At 35.3% G+C, this 21421-nt stretch overlaps 1 protein-coding gene, 1 long non-coding RNA gene and 1 pseudogene across 8 annotated transcripts in view; 2 read left to right on the forward strand and 1 right to left on the reverse strand.

Annotated features, from left to right (window-relative positions):
* WDPCP (WD repeat containing planar cell polarity effector) overlaps positions 1–21421 on the forward strand; it is a 506774-nt gene that overhangs the window by 85479 nt on the left and 399874 nt on the right. The window lies entirely within an intron of this gene.
* LOC309872503 overlaps positions 1–21421 on the forward strand; it is an 857896-nt gene that overhangs the window by 71661 nt on the left and 764814 nt on the right. The gene's annotated exons all lie outside the window — the stretch shown is intronic.
* Positions 7750–8483, reverse strand: LOC309871099 (small ribosomal subunit protein eS6 pseudogene; annotated as a pseudogene). Its single transcript has one exon. The product of its transcript is annotated as a small ribosomal subunit protein eS6 pseudogene (transcript).

The following is a 21421-nucleotide window of genomic DNA, read 5'->3' on the forward strand; positions in this document are numbered from 1 at the left end:
AGTTGGGTCATTGCTAATGGCTCATTTGATCCTAAATATTTCTATTTTAAATTTATTTTCACAGTTGACTCCCTTTGAAACTTTTGGAATATTACATGTAATTAATATTTTGTTTAAAAATGCATTTTAATGTTTGAGTCATGTAAGGCAGTTTTAGGTAAAATGTTGTAGAAACAATTTGTGAAATTGAAAAATCACTATTTTTGTAGTAGTTGGCAGCCTTTATGAAATGACTTGTTGTTCTTGCAGATATATCCATTATCACAGTTGTCACTATTTAATGTACCCATATTAGCTATATTAGGCAGAGGGCTGAATAACCATGAAAATGTGAGTAACCTCTGACTTCAGAAATCGTTCTTTTAAAAAGAGGACTGAAACATTGGTGATAGGAAATTTGAATTGCTCTTGCAGTGCAGTTTGTTCTGTGAATACTTAATTTAGTTTAAAGCTTTACTTTTTCTTCCAAATCTGTCTGTCTTTCAGAAGCATCAAATTCACTTCAGGAAGGAAAAAAAAAAAATGCTTCCTTCCTAGGCCTATATTATTGAATGTGGTATTTAGGCTTTAAACAGTTTCATTTAAGTAATACATACAGTCTTAAGAATGGGAATCTTCACATTTGACACGCTGTTAAATATATAGCTCATTCAGACCCCCTTCAAGATATTGCTATCCAGGGCACTTATTCTGGATAATCCTTTTAATGTCTGTATCTCAACTTCTTAGCTATGTAGGAGGAGTTATAGAGTGTAGAGATGTAAATGTGTGTGTGTGTATGTGTGTGTAAATATGCATATCTCTGTATATTATATAAGATTATTCAAGTTTTATAAAGAATTTAAGTTTTGTGTTATGTATGTACATACTTATTTAGATACTTGAAAGAAACTGTGCAAGACTTATGTTTGATGTGTGGGGAGTTACACATAGAATTAGGGTAATGGGATTGCTATGGTAATTCTCACATGCTGACCAAAAATTTAGCTCAAAGACACTTGACAGTGGTGTTTAAAAAAAAAAAATTGGATCATGGTCTAGTTACTTTGAAATTATTAATTCATCTGGCCTACATAAGACTCTCTTACCCTTAGTTTTAAACAACTTAGTAATGTATTTGTCAATCAGAGAAGGTGGAAAGAAAAGGGCAGAATCTTAGCATTTGCTGCTTTAATACCAACTAGGCAAAATCAAAATATTTGCTATATATTTTAATATTTGCTCTGTATATTCCATAATGTTAAATGATTTTGAAAAAGCAGGAAAGAATATTATGATAAAAAGAATATGAAAGTAATCTGAAATAAGTTTTTTCAACATTATATAATAAAGAATTATGTGAAATAAAAGACCATGTATGATTATTATTTACTTTATTACATGCTGTATTGAATTATCAATCTTGACAGTAAGAACTCTTTTGTGCAGTTTGGAAAATGATAAAGCATTCCTGAAATCCATTTGAGTTTCAGTGCTTATTAAATCAAAATGGGACCAATTAAGAATTGAAATACAGAATCTAACTGTGTTTTAATTAGGAAAATTTGCTGCTTTTCTTCATTTTGTATTTAACATAAATAGTCACATATAGAGACATAATAATTAGCATATCTAATATAAAACAGACTCTTACATGCTTTCTGGCCTACCATTAACACTCCTTTACTTCTGAAGGGTTTGAGGTGCCTCTGGCAAGTACCATGTCTGTTCCTTACCCAACCATAAGAGGAAGCTTTGATACCAACAAGCTGCTTTCATTACTTCTGTTTTATTTGAACAGAGTGTGCATAATTATCTGCTCCAAGAGTGAACATTATATGTAATGAACTTTCTGAATTCTATACCTTCTTTTAATTCATTAATTTGTTTACACTAGCTGATAGAAACCCAACTTTATAGGAGTTTAACCTAGTTATAAAAGAAAAACAAGTATTTTGTTATTTTAGAGGAATGTTAACAGAGGTCAAATGAATATTTATGTCTTATTTATAAAAAGAATTTGTAAATCAAATACTACTTCTTAATATAGGAAACTTGTTTTCATATTGAATAGAAATGTGCACATCATCTTTAAGCCACCTTGAATAGTGTTACAGAAAATAATTTCTATATAGATTTTTAAAGTCTAGTTTTTTAAAAATTTAATTGCTTTTCAAAATAGCACTTACAACAAAGCTACTGGAACACAGCCTTTTAGTAGAAAGCCTTGCTTCTCTTTAGAATAACAGTAAAGATGAAGTTATTAGAATACTTAAGAACTAGGGAATGCAAAGCATGTCCTGAGTGACTCAAGAAGTGATGTATTAGCTATTATCTACCAATCTGTTAATCTATCAATAAATGACATTATTGGTTCAAATTCTCTGATTGCCTGTAGATAATAGTTCAACTGATAGAAAAAAATACACAACTGAAAATTAGTTTGTTAAAACTTGGAGTAATCAAAGTATTACCAGAGTTAATTTTTAACCATCATTTGTGGAGCAGACCTTATTCAGCATCCTCAGTTTATTCTATGTGTTACAGAAGTTTTGGCAATGTGAGAGAATTTTATCTGCTTTTACCTTGCAATATATATATACTTTTTACTGCAGGTGAAAAGAAACACTTTAGGTGTCAGAAATATTAGCAAGACTGCAATGAGATAACAGTTTTCTATGTAAGTGTAAATTGTGGGTTTACTGTCTTAGAAGAAAAGACAAATTTTTAAAAACAAATTAATAATGGCATAATTTTGGGAAAAGTTTCACTTCTCATCAAATGCTATGTTTCCTAAAAATATGTTTTCTTTAAATATTTCGCCAATGGATACTAAAACAATATTCTTTAACTGTTTATTAAGTTCTGTCTGGGAAACTTGTTTTCAGGAGTTGCAAAGAGGAAATTTGAGAAAAGTCTGAGAAATAGACACCAGCTCATGATCCCCCCCCACCCCCGGTTTATTTGAGACAGAAAGAAAGTGTGTGGGTAGGGACAGAGGGAGAGTGACAGAGAGAATCCTTAAGCTGACTTCCTGCTGAGCACAGAGCTAGATGTGGGGCTCCATCCTAGGATCCTGGGATCATGACCTGAGATGAAATTAAGAGTTGGTTGCTTAACCAACTGAGCCACCCAGACACCCCCAGCCCATGAATTCTAATGACTAAGGCTATATTATTTTGAAAATATATACACTAATCATAGAGTTCTTCTGCATCTCACCTCATATGTTCTGAGAACAAAATAAAAGTGACCGATTTCCATGAATACATAATTTACATTTCTTAAATGTTACTTCATTAGGAGTATTATGATTCTGACTCTCAAACCATTGGACAGTGAAATTCTATCAGGCTAGTTTCATCTTTTCTGCTAGCTTTACTACTTTAAAAACTGTAAACCCTTAATAAATTGCTGAAATCTTGTTTGAAAATACATGTCAAAATAATACATGCTTTAAAAATATGTTCCTTGAATGAGACATGAATGAACGCTTTCAAAGGAGGTGTTGACACTAGTGATTTTGATGATTGATATTAAGCTATAAAGAAAATACACAGGATGATGTAGTATATTTAAAGCCGACTTATGACAGTAATATATGCTAAAATTGTTGGGGTATAGAAATCATCTTCATAGCTGGATTACAATGCTTGTATGAATTTCTCTCCCTTTGAGTACCCCAAGCAATTTGTCAGAAGTGAATTTTTAATTTTTAGGTGATGGTTTAAAGTATTTGAAGATGAAAAGCTCTAAGCTCAAGTAGGTAACAGTGAACTAATTCTGCAGGATAGTCATATTTCTCAATGTTTCTTATTTTTCTACACTAGCATATTAGTGAATCAGTTCTTACATAGTGAGTCAATTTTTGTTTTTAATTATTTATTTTATTTGAATATCACTGACAAACAATATTACATTAGTTTCAGGTACAACATAGTGATTCCACAAGTTTTTGCTGTCTATATTCACCACAGTGTAGCTACCATTTGTCACCATACAACACTATGACAGCGCACTGACTATATTCCTTATCCTGATTGTTTTATGCCCATGACTTATTCATTCTATAACTAGAAACCTATATTTCCCACTCTCCTTCACCCATTTACCCTTCTGCCCTGCTCAGTTCTCTTGATTCTGGTTTTTTTTTGTTTGTTGTTTTAGATTCCACATATGAGTGAAATCATAATGTATTTGTCCTTTTCATCTGACTTATTTCACTTAGGATAATAACCTTGGGGTCTGTGTTGTTGCAGATGGCACAATCTCCTATTTTCTATGGCTATGAAATACACACACACACACATGCATACGCACTCTCACACACACACACACACACCATCTTCCTTATCCATATTCTCTGATGGACGCTTGGATTGCTTCCATATCTTGGCTACTATAGATAATGCTGCAGTAAACATAGGGGTACATGCATCCTTATAAGTTAGTATTTTTGTTTGTTTGTTTGTTTGTTTTTATTTAAGGGTAAATACCCAGTAGTGGAATTATTGGATCATATGGTATTTCTATTTTTAATTTTTTGAGGAACCTCAATACTGTTTTTCACAGTTGCTGCACCAGTTTACATTCCCACTGACAATGTGCCAGGGTTCCCTTTTACCACATCTCATCAACATTTTGTTATTTTTTTGTCTTTTTGGTAGATAACATGACAGGAGTTAGGTGATATATCATTGTGGTTTTTAATTTGCATCTTCCTAATGATTAGTGATGTTGAGCACCTTTTCATTTATTGATTGGCCATCTGTGTGTCTTCTTTGGACAAATTCAGGTCCTCTGCCCATTTTTAATCAGATTATTTGGAGTTTCTTTGATGTTGAGTCGTGTAAATTATTTATATATTTTGAATATAAACCCCTTATTAGATATGTCATTTGCAAATATTTTCTCCCATTCAGTAGGTTCCCTTTTTGTTTTGTTGTTGGTTTCATTTGCTGTGTAAAAAAGCTTTTATTTTTATTCAGTCTCAATGGTTTATTTTTTACTTTTGTTTCCTTTGCCTTAGGAGACATGCCTAGAAATATGTTGATGTCAGAGACATTACTGCCTGTGTTCTCTTCGAGGATTTTTATGGTTTCTGGTCTCATATTTAGGTCTTTAATCCACTTGAGTTTATTTTTGTATATGGTGTAAGAAAGTGGTCTAGTTTCTTTCTTTTGCATATACCTGTCCAGTTTTCCCCACAACATTTAAGAGACTGTCTTTTCCCTGTTGTGTATTGTCTTCTTAGTCACAGATTAATTTGCCATAAAGTGTGAGTTTATTTCTGGACTGTCTGTCCTGTTCCATGGATCTGTGTGTTTGTATTTGTGCCAGTACCATACTGTTTTGATTACTACAACTTTGTAGTATAGCTTGAAATCTGGGATTAGTACTTTCAGCTTTGTTCTTCTCAAAATTGCTGTGGCTATTCAAGGTCTCTTGTGGTTCCATACAAATTTTAAGATTATTGGTTCTAGTTCTGTGAAAAATGCTGTTGGTATTTGATGGAAATTATGTTGAATCTGTAGATTGCTTTGGGTGGTATGGACATTTTAACAATATTGATTCTTTCAGTTCATAAGCATGGAATATCTTTCCATTTGTTTTGGTCATCTTCAATTTCTTCACTAATGTTTGTAGTTTTCAGAGTGCAAATCTTTCACCTCTTTGGTTAAGTTCTGAGATATTTTTTTCCTTTTTGGTGCAGCTGTAAATGGGATTGTTTTCTTAATTTCACTTACTGCTACTTCGTTATTAGTGTATAGAAAAGCTACCAATTTCTGTTTATTAATTTTGTATCCTGCAACTTTACTAAATTTGTGTGTTACCTCTGGTAGTTTTTTGCTGACGTCTTCAGTATTTTCTATGTGTAGTATCATGTTATCTGCAAATAGTGACAGTTTAATTTCTTTCCCAATATTGTTGCCTCTTAGAATCAATTTTTATTTTTACATCTTATTTGGGATTCTATATATCTAATTTTGTAATCTCATGTGTTACTTTAATATTGTTAACAACAATTTTTAAATACTTGGTCATATAAAATTGAGGAATTGATTATATTTTACTTGATTAAAGGCAAAATTTTGGACTGTGTGACTTTTGGGGTTCCTTTCCTAGCATTTTAAGCCATCCTTTTGAATGCAGATCATGCTCTTTGAAATTTAAACCTTATTTAACCTTTGTGAAATTTTTAAAAAATTCTTGTTTTTATGAGCATAGTATATGGTGATTGCAGATTTTTCATACTCAGATTTTGCAATTCAGGGACATACCTTCATATTTAGCAGAGATAAGACATATTCATTCATTCAACAACAAATATTTATAAAACATCTGCTGTGTTCTGTAAGAGTAGTTAAGTTACCTATCAGGGCTCAAGTCAATTTCAGTCTTGTGCGGGACACAGACAAGGAATTAAAATTTAAGTATGTAAGTTGATGAGTACTATGTTTGGGAAATGTAGAGGGTATCTGGAAGTACATGTGGTAGAATTATGTTTGGCCATCTAACCAAATCTTTGGGGAGCCTGGTATTGGGGGAGGTGTCCTGGAAAAAGTTTTTACTAACCTGGTGCATTACATGTATAAGGATTAGCCCGGGGACATGTTAGAAGGGAAAGAGATGTGGGGATAGCTAAGTGCATTTCACATGGAGTATGCACAAAGGCAAAGAGGAACATGGCATGACTCATGGGACTCTAAGACTTCAGTGTTCAGAAATGAAGCCAGAGGTGTGAGGAAGGAGTGTTTTATTCATAGTCTTATGTATTATTGGAATTTCATCCTTGGTGCAGTGGAAAGTCATTAAGGCTTCTCGAGAAATTACATGATTCTTGTTGCTGTTTGGAAAAATTTTGCTGGCAGCAGTATGGAGAAGGGGTTGGAAGACGTTAGCTTAGAGACAAGGATACAAAAAAGGACTTTCTGAGTAATTAATTAAGATGTATTTGAGTCATAAACTATTTTTGTAGCAGTAAAGATGGAAAAAACTGATGAATTTATGAAATTTTGACTAATAAAAGCAAGAGTTGATGATTGTAGGATATGGAGTTTGTGGAAGAAATAAATAGTAGTAAAAGTGACACTCAAGTGTCTAACTTAGGTGATTAGGTGGATAGTGCTTCCATTCAGTGTGATTGGAATCATGGAAGGAGTCAGAAAAGGAAGAATATGAATTCGTGTTTAAAGATGGTGAACTTCATGTTAATGTGGAATAAGGTGGCCAATAGAAGGTAGACACATAAACTAGCTGCTCAGGAGTGAAGTGAGGACTAGTGACTAAGAGTCATCAGCATGTACGTAGTTATTGGAGTAGATGAAGTGTTTTCCAGGGAGGACCTAAAGAATAGAGATCTTGGAGGACTCTGAGTAGGACCCTGAGGAATCCAGTATTTAAGAGATGGTCAGAGGAAGAACCAGTGAAAAATACTCAGAAGGAGTAGCTAGAGAAAGGTAGGTTGAAAATGAGGAGAGTGCGGTGTCACTGAAACCAATATGTGTAAGTGAAAAAAGGTATCAGGCAGTTAGAGTAGAAATACAATGGTAGAAAATGCACACTGTATGAGAAATTCAGATGATATGCTATATGATTTCAGATGAAAGAAAGATTCTGTCTGTCTGGGGAACAGAAATGCTCATGGAGGAGGTTGCATCTGAAAAGCACATTTTAAAAAAATTTTTAATTTTTTTTTGAGTCTAATCTTATTTACTTGTTACTCTTAGTAAATCTCTCTCTCTCTCTTTTTTTAAACTGGTCTCAGACTTAGAGGTAGAAGCTGTCAGAGAGGACAGCCTCCATCTCTTGGCAATCTGTTCCCGGCCTTTCTTTTTCTTTGGCTTCCTTCATTCTCTTGGCCAAAAGTTTAGCATATTCTGGGTCCTCTTCTTTATTTTTCTTAGTGTGCTCTTTCTTCAAAGCAATACACCAATGTTTGTTTTGGAACAATATGGAATAACAAGACACTGAATCTTGGGAGTTTGGTTCTAGATTTCTTACCTTCTTTGTTTAAGTGCTTTCCCAGAACATACTGGCAGACATCATCTTCTTTAGAGAGATTGAAGAATTTGTGGATTCTGCTGGCTCTTTTGGGCCCCAGACAATGAGGCACAGTAGTATCAGTGAGTCCAGGAATATCCTTCTCGCCCATTTTTTACAGTGACCAAGTTGAGAACACTGAGATTGGCATCCACAGTGCAACCCCAATCAGATTTGTGCCTTCTCTAGGCAGTCCTCCTTGGTCTGTAGCAGGAATGCCCCTTTCTCAGCAGCAGGTGGATGCAGCCATGGGTCAAGACACCCTGCTTCATGGGGAACACTCTGCCTTGTTTGTCATTGCTACTGATTCGGACCACATAACCCTTCCATTCTTTACCCAGAGCATCAGCAGCAACTTCTGTGGCCATATGCTTCTCATAAAAGGTATGAAGTTTGTGTTCATCATTCACTTCAATGAGTTTCTGGCAGTCAGTAGCTGAGAAAGAGATGTTCATCTTCATCCTGAAGCAGCCTGCTGCCTCTGAGCTGAAAGGCACATTTAAAGAAGCTACTGAATGGTGGAGAATACACTCCAGGTTAAGGGGCAACATAGTAGAAGGTAGGAAAGTATAAGGCTGTAGAAATAACAAGTTGTATAATAGCCAGGGACAGTTCTAGGGTTGTTTTTAGAGGTAAGACTAACAATAGGGGGAAATGATCATGAAGGCCATGATTGACATGCTAAGAGCTCTGTGCTCTTGGCAATAGGAAGTCATAGGAGGATTTTAACTAGAGAGATTTCATTACTTTTAAGGATGAAGAATATTCCATTGTATAGATATATCACATCTTGTTTATCCATTCATCAGCAGTATATTCTTTAGGGATATATATATAGGTAGGAATCTATTTTGAAAAAGGGAAGTAACCCAAAATTCAAGGTGCATGTCACCTCTGGAGGAGGGAATGGAGGGATGTGATTTGGGATGGGACACGAGCATTTAACATACTGGTAGTGTTCTATTTCTTAAACTGAACGGTGAGTACAGGCTATTCATTTTATCCATTAAATAGTACTTATATATTTTATTTTTTAGGATGTATATTTCATTTTTTCATTTTTTTTAAGATTTTTATTTATTTATTTGACAGAGATCACAAGTAGGCAGAGAGGCAGGCAGAGAGAGAGGAAGGGAAGCAGGCTTCCTGCTGAGCAGAGAGCCCGATGTGGGGCTCGATCCCAGGACCCTGGGATCATGAACCGAGCCGAAGGCAGAGGCTTTAACCCACTGAGCCACCCAGGTGCCCCGATATTTCATATTTTTTAAGAAAAAGTGATCATGCCATTAGTGTAATTTTCAGTGTCTTGTAAATAGGAGAATGATATGATGAGATTTGTTACTTGATAAGATTAATTTATCAGTAGGTTAAGTTGGGACGAAAAGAGGTTCTTTGGAGAGATTTTTGAAATTGTCTAGTAGAGGAGTACAGGGCCAGAACCAAATCAAATTATAGCATTGGAGAAGATAGGAAATTAATATAAATCAGGCAAAAAAAAAAATCAACAGTATTTGTGAACTGGTGGAGTTCACCCTTTGTGGACAGGGTGAAGTGGAGGTGTTCATTTCCAGTTTGCTTTCTTTCCTTTTTCTCACAGTGACTTTATCTAAAATCACTCATATTGAGTCTCCCTCTGTTCACCTTGCCTTACTCAACAGAAGACCTCTCTTCATTCCTCATTAGGAAAAAATAAGTTATCCAGCTTTAATGTTTCGCTTTTTGTCCCTATTTCACATCAAGAAATATGAATAGTAAGATTTTACCTTACTTGCTGACTAGTAGGTTAGTGAGTTTCATGGATGCTGGTAGAAAACAGAGGTTAAGTTTTTATTCATAGCAATAGAAGACTTAAGTATTAGCATTTTTGCATTGGTTCCCTGAACCCCAGTTTCTCTGGTGTGACAGGAAGAGTGCCAGATGACACCAGTACACTCAGCGGGTTCCATTATGCTGAGCTTGGGGAACCTAATTTTTTATAATGGGAAGTAAGCATGCCTGCCCTTTGCTCCATAAGAAACATTATCTCTATTTTCTAGGGCTATTATCCTTCAAAAGATAGTCTAGAATAAAGGGCACTCCATGTCTCTTTTACAGAAACCTGAAAGATTACAAAGAATTGTTTCCTAACCTGAGAACATCTTAATGTTTATCCTTCTTTCACTCCTGTCTGTCTCAGAAATAAGTAATTTCTTTTCATGGCTAACACTTCAACTTTGATTTTTATCCTCTTTTCTTGACTTCTGAGATCTTGTGTAATGGCTAGAAGACTCTCAAATCTTCATTTATCAAATATTTATTGCATATATGCTACCATGTGTGATGTTACAAAGCAGCTTTATGTAGCACTTCTGCTAGTGGAGGTACTCAGACAAGTAAACAAAGAAATAAGATCATCTTAGTATAGGATAAGCTCAATAAAATAAAAAAGAATGACATGACAGAAACCAGGATGGTCGTATTTTATATGGTGATCATTGGAGAAGACTTTTGGGAAGAAGTGACATACGCACAGAGATCTAAATTATGAGAAGAATCAGATTTTCTTATAAAAGAAGAGCACAAAAACTCGTAGGAATAAGAGTGAGATTTTTTGAGAAACAAAAAGAAATCCCATGTTTCTGGATTGTAGTGAACTAAGGAAGATAGTGGTAAATGATAAATTTGAAGAGGTAATTCATGACAAAAGGTTTGAATTTTATTCTGTCTGTAACCTTTGTTACTCCACTATATCTTTCTTTTATTATAGATACTCTAGGAGCCTTTCTCTGTCCTAAATCACTTTTTATATAGATGCCACTACTTCCCTTTCTTTTCCAAATTCTTTAAAACCAGAAGAATTAAAAGGTAAATTATCAACACTGTTAGAAGACAGGAAATGGTGCCATCAGAAATTGTGAGGAATTCTTGAGAGGCCAAAAACAGAAGCCTGGAAAATGACAGCCCAGAATGCAAAGAAAACAACTGTGTTTGAGAGGAAACCCTCAAAACTTTGAAGTTCTTGCTAGGGGGGGTAATTATTTAAAGGTATGTGCCTTAGAAAGGAAAACAGTATTTCCCCTTGCCCAGTTCTTTCTCCTCCAATCTGGCACATACACATGTATACTCCATTCTTTCAGCTCTCCCTTTCTCTCTCTTTCTGACACATGCACACACACACAGTAGTGATAGCAGACAGCAGTGACATTTGTCCGTTTCTGGAATTCAAAAGCCATATGTAAGGTAAAATACCTATTTGGGAAAGACTTCCAATGTGGCTATAGGGACATGAGAAAGGAGTACAATATGAAGTAACTTGGGAGGACTTATCAGTGTTACAGATGGGGACTGGAGGAAAAATGAAAGTCCTGTCCAGGTGGGAAATATGTTGAGTACTCTATAACCAGATTAAAACTCTTCTGTTTTTGTCACTTGGAGTCTCCTCACCTTGCCTTTGTAGGCTAACCTACACATCTTAATGAGACTATGGCCACTTATATATATATACCAGCAGTCTTCCCGTACAGGAAAGAGACTGGATGGGCAAAATATCTACATGGCTATAGAGAAAACCTGAGCCAACTGTGTATAATCATCAGCTTAGATTTTTGTTTATAAATATGAATGGATAGCCAGGGATCATCAGACAGGTAAGAAAACCACTAGCAGGAAAAAGAAGAGCCAAGATGAACAAACCACTAATTTGGGTAAACATTAATTCAAAGAACAGAAGATCATGTAAAATATATTCTAATCAATAATTTTTGAGAGATTCCAGAAGATAATGGAACAAGAATAGACCATGATTCAAAAGAAGCAATGAGAAAAAAGATCTTTGAAATTAAACATATGATTTAAAATTTAAAAAAAATATAGGGGTGTCCAGCTGATTCAGTTAGTAGAGTATGCAACTCTTGATCTCAGGATTGTGAGTTCGAGTCCCACATTGGGTGTAGAGCTTACTTAAAATAAAAATAAATAAATAAATAACTATTAATGTATACCTTTGACCCTTGAACAGCAAGAGGGTTAGGGGTGCTGACTTCCTACACAGTTGAAAATCTGAGTATACTTTTGACTCTCCAAAACTTAATTACTAATAGCCTGTTGTTGACTGGAAGCCTTACTGATAACATAAACAGTCAATTAACACATATTTTGTATGTTATATTTATTATATGCTATATTCTTTCAATAAAATAAGCTAGAGAAAAGAAAATGTATTAAGAAAATCGTAAGGAAGAGAAAATATTTTCACAGTACTGTACTGTGTTTATTGAAAGATGTCTTGGTGTAAGTGGTCCTGTGCAGTTTAACCTGTATTGTTTAAGAGTACATCTTTCTGTATATAAGAAGAGCAAAGCAATGTAACAGGTCTAAGCACAGACTGAAATAGTAATCTGGAAGATAAAATCAAAGAAATACTCTCAGAGTTAAAAGACAAAATGTGGGAGGGGCGCCTGGGTGGCTCAGTGGGTTAAAGTCTCTGCCTTTGGCTCAGGTCATGATCCCAGGTCCTGGGATCGAGCCCCGCATCTGGCTCTCTGCTCAGCAGGGAGTCTGCTCCCCTAACTTTCACCCTGCCTTCCCCCGCCCCCCGCCTGCCTCTCTGCCTACTTGTGATCTGTCTGTCAAATAAATAAATAAATAAAATCTTTTAAAAAGAAAAAGACAAAATGTGGGATAGAAGTTAAGCCATGGAAGGTCAATCCAGGTAATGCAATATAGTTAGAAATTGAGAAATAAAGGCTGGCCCCCCCACATGTAACCATTTGGCTTTTGAGGACTGTTGGTATTAGCGGTTGGGATGGGCCTCTGGACCTTGCTTTAACCAGAGCATCTCTACTTTTACAATTTTTATATGTTGGAATTGGTGTAATAGTTTATTGAAGGAAAAAGTGATCTACCAGGAAAAAAAAGTTTGAAAATTAATGACATATGGGGTAAAGCTCAGATTTGCTGCATTTTATACATAGGTCTTTACAGTTTTACCCCAACTTGTCTTTCTAGGGGGAGTGAAAGAAGATTACATAGAAGAGGTAGGGGCCAACTCACATAGGGGTATATGTAAACCAATATAAGGACTTTAAGACCTATGCAGTGAGACGTTTTTGAAAAGCTTCAGACAAACAGATAAAATGATCTAATTTGTATATTTAAAATATTTTATATTAACTATTGCATATTGTACATTATATATTAAAAATCTGAAAATATCTTTGTATTTCTATGGGAAATGGATTATGATGGCTTAAAAGTTGAAATGGGAGGCCAGTCAGATGCATGAAATATTCTAGGCAAGATAAGATACTGTTCTAAACTGGAGAGCTAAGTGGGATAGAAAGAACTAGCAAGATTAAACTATATTTTAGAAGAAGCTGATTCAAGGGGCACCTCAGTGGCATAGTCAGTTAAGCCTCCGATTCTTGGTTTCTGCTCAGGTCATGATTTTCAGGTGGTAAGACTGAGCCCTGCATCACGCTCTGCACTCAGTGCAGTGTCTGCTTGAGATTCTCTTCCTTTGCCTTGCCTCTCCTGCTCATGCTCTTTCTCTCTCAAATAAATAATAAGATACATCTTAAAAACAAAAAAGAAGAAGAACCTGAGCCAGTAAGGGAAAAGAGAACATGAGAGTGCTGATATTGAGAAAGACTTGAAGGGTATGGTTTTTTCTTTTTTTTCCTTTCTTCCTTTTACTCTACTCTGTCTCCTCCTCCCTTGCCCCCCTTTCAGTAAAACAGTGAGTATTTCTTTATAGTCATAATGTATACTCCATTTTGTTGGGAAAGGGAAAGGAGTTGGTGTTAAGACTGGAAAGGTTGCCCACATTCAAAATGAATTGCTCATATATTTAATAAAAGAATATCAGAACTTTAAAAAATAAACATTTGTTATCCTCATAGTTTGTGTGTATCAGATATTTGAGAGTGGCTTAGATGAGCAGTTCTAGCTCAGGCTCTCTCAAGAGATATTACAGTGATCTAATGGCTGGCCTGGAGCTGGTGGATCCAAGTCCCAGGAGGCTCATGCATGTGGTTGGCAAGGGTGTGCTGGTTGTTGCCAGGGGGCCAGCTCTTCCTCTCCCAAAGTGGTCTTCTTCATGAGCTGTTTGAATATCTTCACAACATAGTTCTGGCTGTATCTTCTCCCTCTGGCCTTGGGGTGAGATGCATCTGCAGAGACAGGTTCTGAGCCTCAAGGACAGCTGCAGCAGCTGAAACATGGGGCAGAGTAGTCAGAACTTTTTAAAAAAATGGTTTTAAATACTGTACAGTGAAGAAGCATGTACTGACAAAACATTGGATTTGGGGGTTAGGCAAATTCATGTTTAAAATACAGCTCCTCCCAGGACTCCTGGGTAGTTCAGTCGGTTAAGCATCTGCCTTAGGCTCAGGTCATGATCGCAGGGTTTGGGATCAAGTTCCTTGTTGTGTTCCCTGCTCAGCTGGGAGCCTGCTTCTCCCTCTGCCTGTTCTGCCTGCAGCTCTCTCTGCTTCTGCTCTCTCTCTCTGACAAATAAATAAAATCTTAAAAAAAAACCACCCCCAAAATAATAAAATATAGCTCATCTCCTTTCTACTTTTTAAAATAGGAAAATACTATCTCATATGCTTGCTGTTAAGATCTAAATGACAAAATGCATATAAAGCACTCACCATACAGTAGGCACTATGTAATTTGCTGAGAAGAAAACTTTCTTTTTGATCAAATATAAAATGAATAACTTTAAAACCTTAGAGACTTTTCAAACTTGTTGAGGTTTAAAAACAAGTAAATACAATTTCTAAAGCAAATCACACATATTTCCTTATTAAGCTAATCAGTGATTTATATATAGGAAGTTAATAACACCCAGCACAAATTTAGTTCCCAATAATTGACCATTGCTTTATGAGAGTATTTAACCTTTTTTTGAGTATCTTTAAAGCACTTTCTGAATATACCAATTACTGAATAATTTGTAATAGAGTCATACCATAAATAATAAAGTTATGTCAAACATCAGTTTAATAAGTTAGGTATTTAGGTAAGTGGACACTGGAATGTTTATGGAAGGGGATGAAGAGTTAAAGCAGTGTTCATGCCAAATCCACCATGCATTCATGTGTATTGAGCTATACATTTAATATTTTGTAATTAAAATATGTATATCACCAATTTTTCTTTGTTAGAAAATAAATGACATATAATATTTACTAACCACTGAAAAAATAGCAAACTCTGCTTTGAGTACCTAGACATCTTCTCTTTGGCTGGCACCATCTGTGACAATTCTGAACTGTACTGTTTACAGACACACAGCTGTAGCCTGAGTTGGCACCAAAACTAAGTATTGACGCTGTGCTCTTTGCAGCCCCGGCCCTGTCTAATTCCTCTGGGAAGGAGGGAGAAGAGGTTGCAAATGCAGGAGTGATGAGAATAATTGATAGTTTGTCTCTTCTCTCTTAAAAAATAAACTCTCCTTCTGTCTCGAAACTCCTTTAGCTACCACCCTGTCTCACCATCCACATTCATGGCTTCAACCACATAATTGGCTCCTAAACCCATATTTTTATTCTAGATCTCACTTCCGAGCTCCATATCTGTAGTTTTATCTGGGTGTTTATATCTGGGTGCTTGTATCTGTTTATATCTGGGTGTTTAACGTCTACCTAATGCTTCAAGTTAGCTTGTCACTCTACAGAATAGTCATCTCCTAAGTAATGTTAACTGTAGGCAGCTCAGCAGTTTTGCACCTATTTTTAAATGTCAGATGACATCATGGAATGTTGCAAAGTCAAAGTGGTGAATTATCCCAGAAAAATCCCAGTTGTATTTCTTTCTTTCTTTTTTTTTTCAAAGATTCATTCATTCATTTGACAGAGATCACAAGTAGGCAGAGAGGCAGACAGAGAGAGAGGAGGAAGCAGGCTCCCTGCTGAGCCGAGAGCCCGATGTGGGGCTCGATCCCAGGACCCTGGGATCATGACCTGAGCCGAAAGCAGAGGCCTTAACCCACTGAGCCACCCAGGCGCCCCCCCAGTTGTATTTCTAATAGAAAATATTCTTTCTTGAAGAGTGCCTGTTGAAGTAGTAGGATTAGCTGCTATTCCAGTGGTTAAACAGACCATCAGTTGAAGCAAAATGAAAGATGCCCACCAAGACATTAAAGGCATTAGCACAGGAGTGAGTGAAACACCAGGGATGAAGCATTTGCTCAGTGTTCACTGCTCTTTCCATCCGCATATGTGTTCTGAATAAACTTGGGAGAAGGTGGGAAACTTTCTTTAAATCAAATGGCACACATACATAGTATAGAAAATCAGAGTTCTTCAAGGCTTATCACTAACAATGAACGGCATTTGCATATCTCAGTGCTTTCCATGGGCAACCACTTCCAATTCTTTAGTTATTTCTTCTGGTATTTACCTCTTTGTTTGTAAATAATATGTATTACTTATTTCTTCATATTGATCTTAATCCTTCATCTTAGCTCTTACCCTTCCCATACATACTTCTCTCCTTTCCAGCACAGATAAAACACAGTTTTTTGGTTAATCTACAATGTATGTCTACAGTATTCTAATTGTATATAATCAAAATTTAGCAATGTAATATATTAAGATTACATTTTTCTTCTTGTATAATTTTTTTTGTTTTCTCTGCAGTTAATAATTGCCTTGCTTTCCAAAGTTGCTTATTTTTTATAGACCTATTATTTCCTTAACCCCAGCTTCCCCAGCAGAAGTGTAGAATCTTCTTTTGGTGAATCTGTGTGCATCGGGTAATCTCTTACTTTCAATTTTTTCTTGGAAATATTCTTCTTGAAGTTTGCTGTCATCCTTTACTCTGCCTGAGATACAGCTATCCTTGTATGATTTCTCTTTATTGCTATTCCGGAAATCCTTTTTCCTTGTTTTTGTGTTGGATCCTTTATTTCCTGGATCCATATTTTCCTTTTTTTTGGTTTATTGTATCCTTTGGGTGGAACACATCTTCCAGTAATTTCCTGTAAAAAGGGCACAATAATTAAATCTTGAGACTTTACCTCTTTGAACATCTTTATTCTACTCTCACACTGAAGTGTGAGTTTGGCTACATGTAAAATTATAGGTAGGAAATATTATAGGTAGGAAAATTATAGGTAGGAAACTGCTTTCAGAAATTGAAAGCAGCACTCCTTTGTCTTCTAGCTTCCAGGGTTGCTTGTTGAGAAGTCTGATGCCTTGATCCTTTTTAAGTAATTTTTTTTCTTCTCTGGAAACCTAAGATTTTTGTTTATCTATAGTGTTTTATGATTTCATAATGATGTGCTTAGGGAGTGAGTCTTTTGCAAATCACTGCATTGGGTACTTAGCAATTTCTTTCTACATAGAAACTCATGTACTTCAGTTCTGGGAAATTTTCTTGTATTATTTCTTTGGTAGTTTCTTCCTTTCCTTCTCTTGCCTCTGTTTTCTTCCTCGGTCATATTTGTAATTTAGGATTAATCTGACTCATTTTCCAAATTCCTTTTCTCTCTTTGTCTCTGCGTGCGTGTGTGTGTGTGTATGTGTGTACACATGCACATGTAGTGTGTAAGTATGCATTTCTTCTTTCTTTATTGGAGATGACTTCAACATTATTTTCCAAGTCTTCTTTTGTATTATTTATTTTGGCTTTCATGTGTTTATTTTGTCCCTCTTTTCGGTATAGCTCTCCTACTTTCAATAATGTTTTATTTCTTAAGTACTTTCTCTGATAAAACAACCTTTCAAGAGTCAGCTTACTGTTTTCTTCTATGGTAGGGAGGGATTGCCCAGCTGTGGTGGCAGAGAAAAGCACCTAGATGTCTAAGTATTATTTACATAGAATTTCAGACAGATCTCTTGTTTTCAATCCTAAGCACAGGTATTCCTTCAAAAGTATTTGGTGCCTCCAGTTTCTGAGCCTTTCTAGAGTTCCAGTGCGTGAACCCTTTGGCTCTCAGCCATCTACCTTCCGTAGGTACTTGGCTTTCCACTTTCTTGAATCTGTTGTCAGTTACCTTTGTCCATCTGCTTTTTACTCTCCAAAATTTTGTTGATAACTATTTTGTTGTCTTCTAATTCTCTTCGCCTTGAGAGTTTTCTTTTTATTGTTTATTGTCATTTTAGTGTGGGCTTGGAGGGTAGTGAAGGTAACTATATGTGTTCAATCCCCTATCTTTATTGGGATGGTCCTCTATGCAGGATTTTTGTGTGTGTTGCCAGCTTGCTTGGAGCTGGTTGTGCTACCAAAAGAAACCAATCAAGCATTGGTGTGTGTATATATATATATATATATATATATATATATATATATATGTATATTTCCCCTTGATTCTAATTTATCATTGATTATAAAGTGCTATTGATTTAGTATAGCATCAAATTCTGATAAAAAACAACACTGGGTTAATATATACATTGATTATAAGATAAATAAGTTTTAGAAACCATCAAATTTGAATCATACAGTAGATTCATATGACCCATTCATATGCTAGGTATTCATTTTCTCTAAAAGGGGCCTAAGGTTCTGAAAATGGATTTATAATTTCAATTTTTGTAGCTTGGATTGTGTTAGATTGTTAGAATTAATAACTTTCTTCTCTGTGCTTTCTTCCTTGGGTATGGTTTTATTTTATTTTCCATACTCTGATGTAATTGTATTCATCTATTTTCTCTTACCCCATCCCCCACTAAGTTATGACCTCCTCAAGTGCAAGTTCTTGGGTGGTTTCACAATGCCTGGTCCAATTTGGCACTTGGTAGTTGCTTTGCAAATGTAGTTTGAACCAAACTAAAATAATTTGAAAATGAAATGATACCCAGTGAAGCACTAAGATAATCAGAGTATATTTTCCTTTTCTGTTATTGCAGTCAGGCTCTATCTTATGGATATTGAATATTCAGGAAAAGGAAACTGACATTTATTGAACAATTGTCATTTGCCACATAGTTTCAAATACATTATCCTATTTACTTGGTAAAATAGGGTCCAGTCTGAAAAGCATGGGAAATATTTTTTGTGAGTCCATGATTTGTTTGGGCTTTACGGAAAAACATGATCATAATCTAGAATCTTCCTTGTTTTATTCTATGACTTTTAAATATTAGTTAATAATTTTCTACTCATTAAGGAATTATGAACATTTTAAGCCATGATGATGTATGCTTGTGTTAAATATATTAAAGTGAAATTGATCCCTTCTTGGGAACCTGAAGTCTGTTATTCACAGACTTCATTTCAGTAAGAGAAGGCTGTTCTTTCCTAAGTACCTACTTTGGTTTTTCATTCAACCACTGAAACAAAACGTTAAAAGTATCATCTAAGTGATACAGCTGTGACAAACCATTAGTAAAGGTGAAAATAACCAGTCAGGGAAGAAAGAGTGTGAAGGAAGATCCAAACACAATATAAAAGGATTCACTGAAGAATTCTTACAAATTGGGAGCTTTTAGGACTTGTTTACATTTCATTAAGAACTAGTCATAGAGGGGCGCCTGGGTGGCTCAGTGGGTTAAGCCGCTGCCTTCATCTCGGGTCATGATCTCAGGGTCCTGGGATCGAGTCCCGCATCGGGCTCTCTGCTCAGCAGGGAGCCTGCTTCCTTCTTCTCTGCCTGCCTCTCTGCCTACTTGTGATCTCTCTCTGTCAAATAAATAAATAAAAATCTTTAAAAAAAAAAAAAGAGAACTAGTCATAGAGATTGAGGAGTTGAGAACTTAATGAGAGCTACTACCAAGTAAAAGTAGTAAAAATAGAAATAAGCCTTCTCTGATATAATGCAGTAACTTAAAAAGAAGACCTTAACGCATTTAACATTCAGTTGTAAAATATTAATAATTCATGTTGGAACTTATTTTTGTATTATCTGTAAAGTTTGTTAAGTAAATACTGTGAAGATTTTTTAGTGCCTAAGAAATACCAGTTTTATCAGATGTTTTAGTTATATCAGTTTACTTACAAACTATTGATATACTAATTAAAAATAATCCTTAACTAGTCATTCAAGTAACTTCCTCCAAGGGCTTTCTAAGCAAAATATATTAAATTTAGCCAGAAATAGGTTTCACATGTATCTTTCGCCATGGATTAATTATACAAGTCTAAACTGACACCTGTCTCAGGTGCTTAAGCAGAGAAGCTTAACTAAAAGGCTCTATTTAGCGTAGTATTTAGGCAGAGGGAGGTAGAATAGAAAGAGCACTGCACAGATAATCTGTGGACAGGAATTCTAACCCTAAGTGTTCCTGTAACAAGCTGACTGAATTTGTACAAATTACTTTACCTCCCTAGACCTCATTTTTCATATCTGTAAATTAAGAGATTTAGAGTCTGTCTGAGTTGATTTCAGTTGGGGGAGGGGAGGCAAATGGACTCCTTGCAAAAACTGCTATTCCCTGCCCAGAAAAATAGTTACGTGCACGTGTACACCATAGGTATGCAGGCAAATATGTGCACATTTTAGTACATAATTTCAAAGGGTTACTGTGAGGATTAAATGGAATAATGAATATAAAACGCATTAAGTAGGCATTTAAAAATTGTTATACCCCCTTTACTTACCCACATTGGGAGGGTTCTTTAGCTTTTAAGTTTTGATAAAAGCCACAGAAAAAGGTTTTTCAAGTCTCTTTTGGAGGAAAAAAAAAAAGATTTTAAAGTATACAACTATCAGATTGCATGAGATATTCCACTTTTTAAAAGAAGCCACTTCTTTCAACAGTTACTAGGGTTTGTTTTTTAGAGGAGGGGGTAGCAATCTGTCATCAAAGTGTTGACAAGTGAAATCTGACAAGGTTGAGGTGGTATAGCTGGAGGCCACTTCAAATTTTTTCACTGTCTTTTCTATTTGAAGAGAAAGGATCTCTTATCTTTTTTCATTCTTGCTCACTTTGCAGCAGTCTTTGATTTATATGCTTTTTAAAACAGTAAATCTAAATTGACAAATTATTTCGGCAGTTAGCATTGGTTTAGATAAGAGCATTTCAGTGTTCTCTTGTCTTTAACTCAGCTCTTTAGGAATTATTCCTGAAATTCAGTTTATTCTCTCCTCAAAGTCCCTTTTTTTTCCTATCCAAGTATAGCATAAAACTATATTTATGGAATTATAATCTCAATTATCATGATTACATTGCCAACATTTCTATTTTTATTGTCTTTTAATTGTTGTGATTGAAATACATCCTAAAAAGAATTTTAAATCCATATTTTTCTAGATAAGAAAGGTGGGTACATATGGTAGAGGTGGTGGTAGGCAAAGATTATTTTATTTTTGTTATTGTTATTTGCTTATGCAAGCAAATCTGCCCCCCCCCCAAATGCCTGGTATAAGCCATTACAATTATTTTGCAAGGTCATGGAAAAAATGTACTTCAACTAGTCTTTTTGAAATAATGGAAATTGTGTATATTCAAAATGAGCATCAGCAAACAAG

The sequence above is a fragment of the Mustela nivalis genome (genome assembly GCF_964662115.1).
Source record: "Mustela nivalis genome assembly, chromosome: 8".
Taxonomy (NCBI): Eukaryota; Metazoa; Chordata; class Mammalia; order Carnivora; family Mustelidae; genus Mustela; species Mustela nivalis.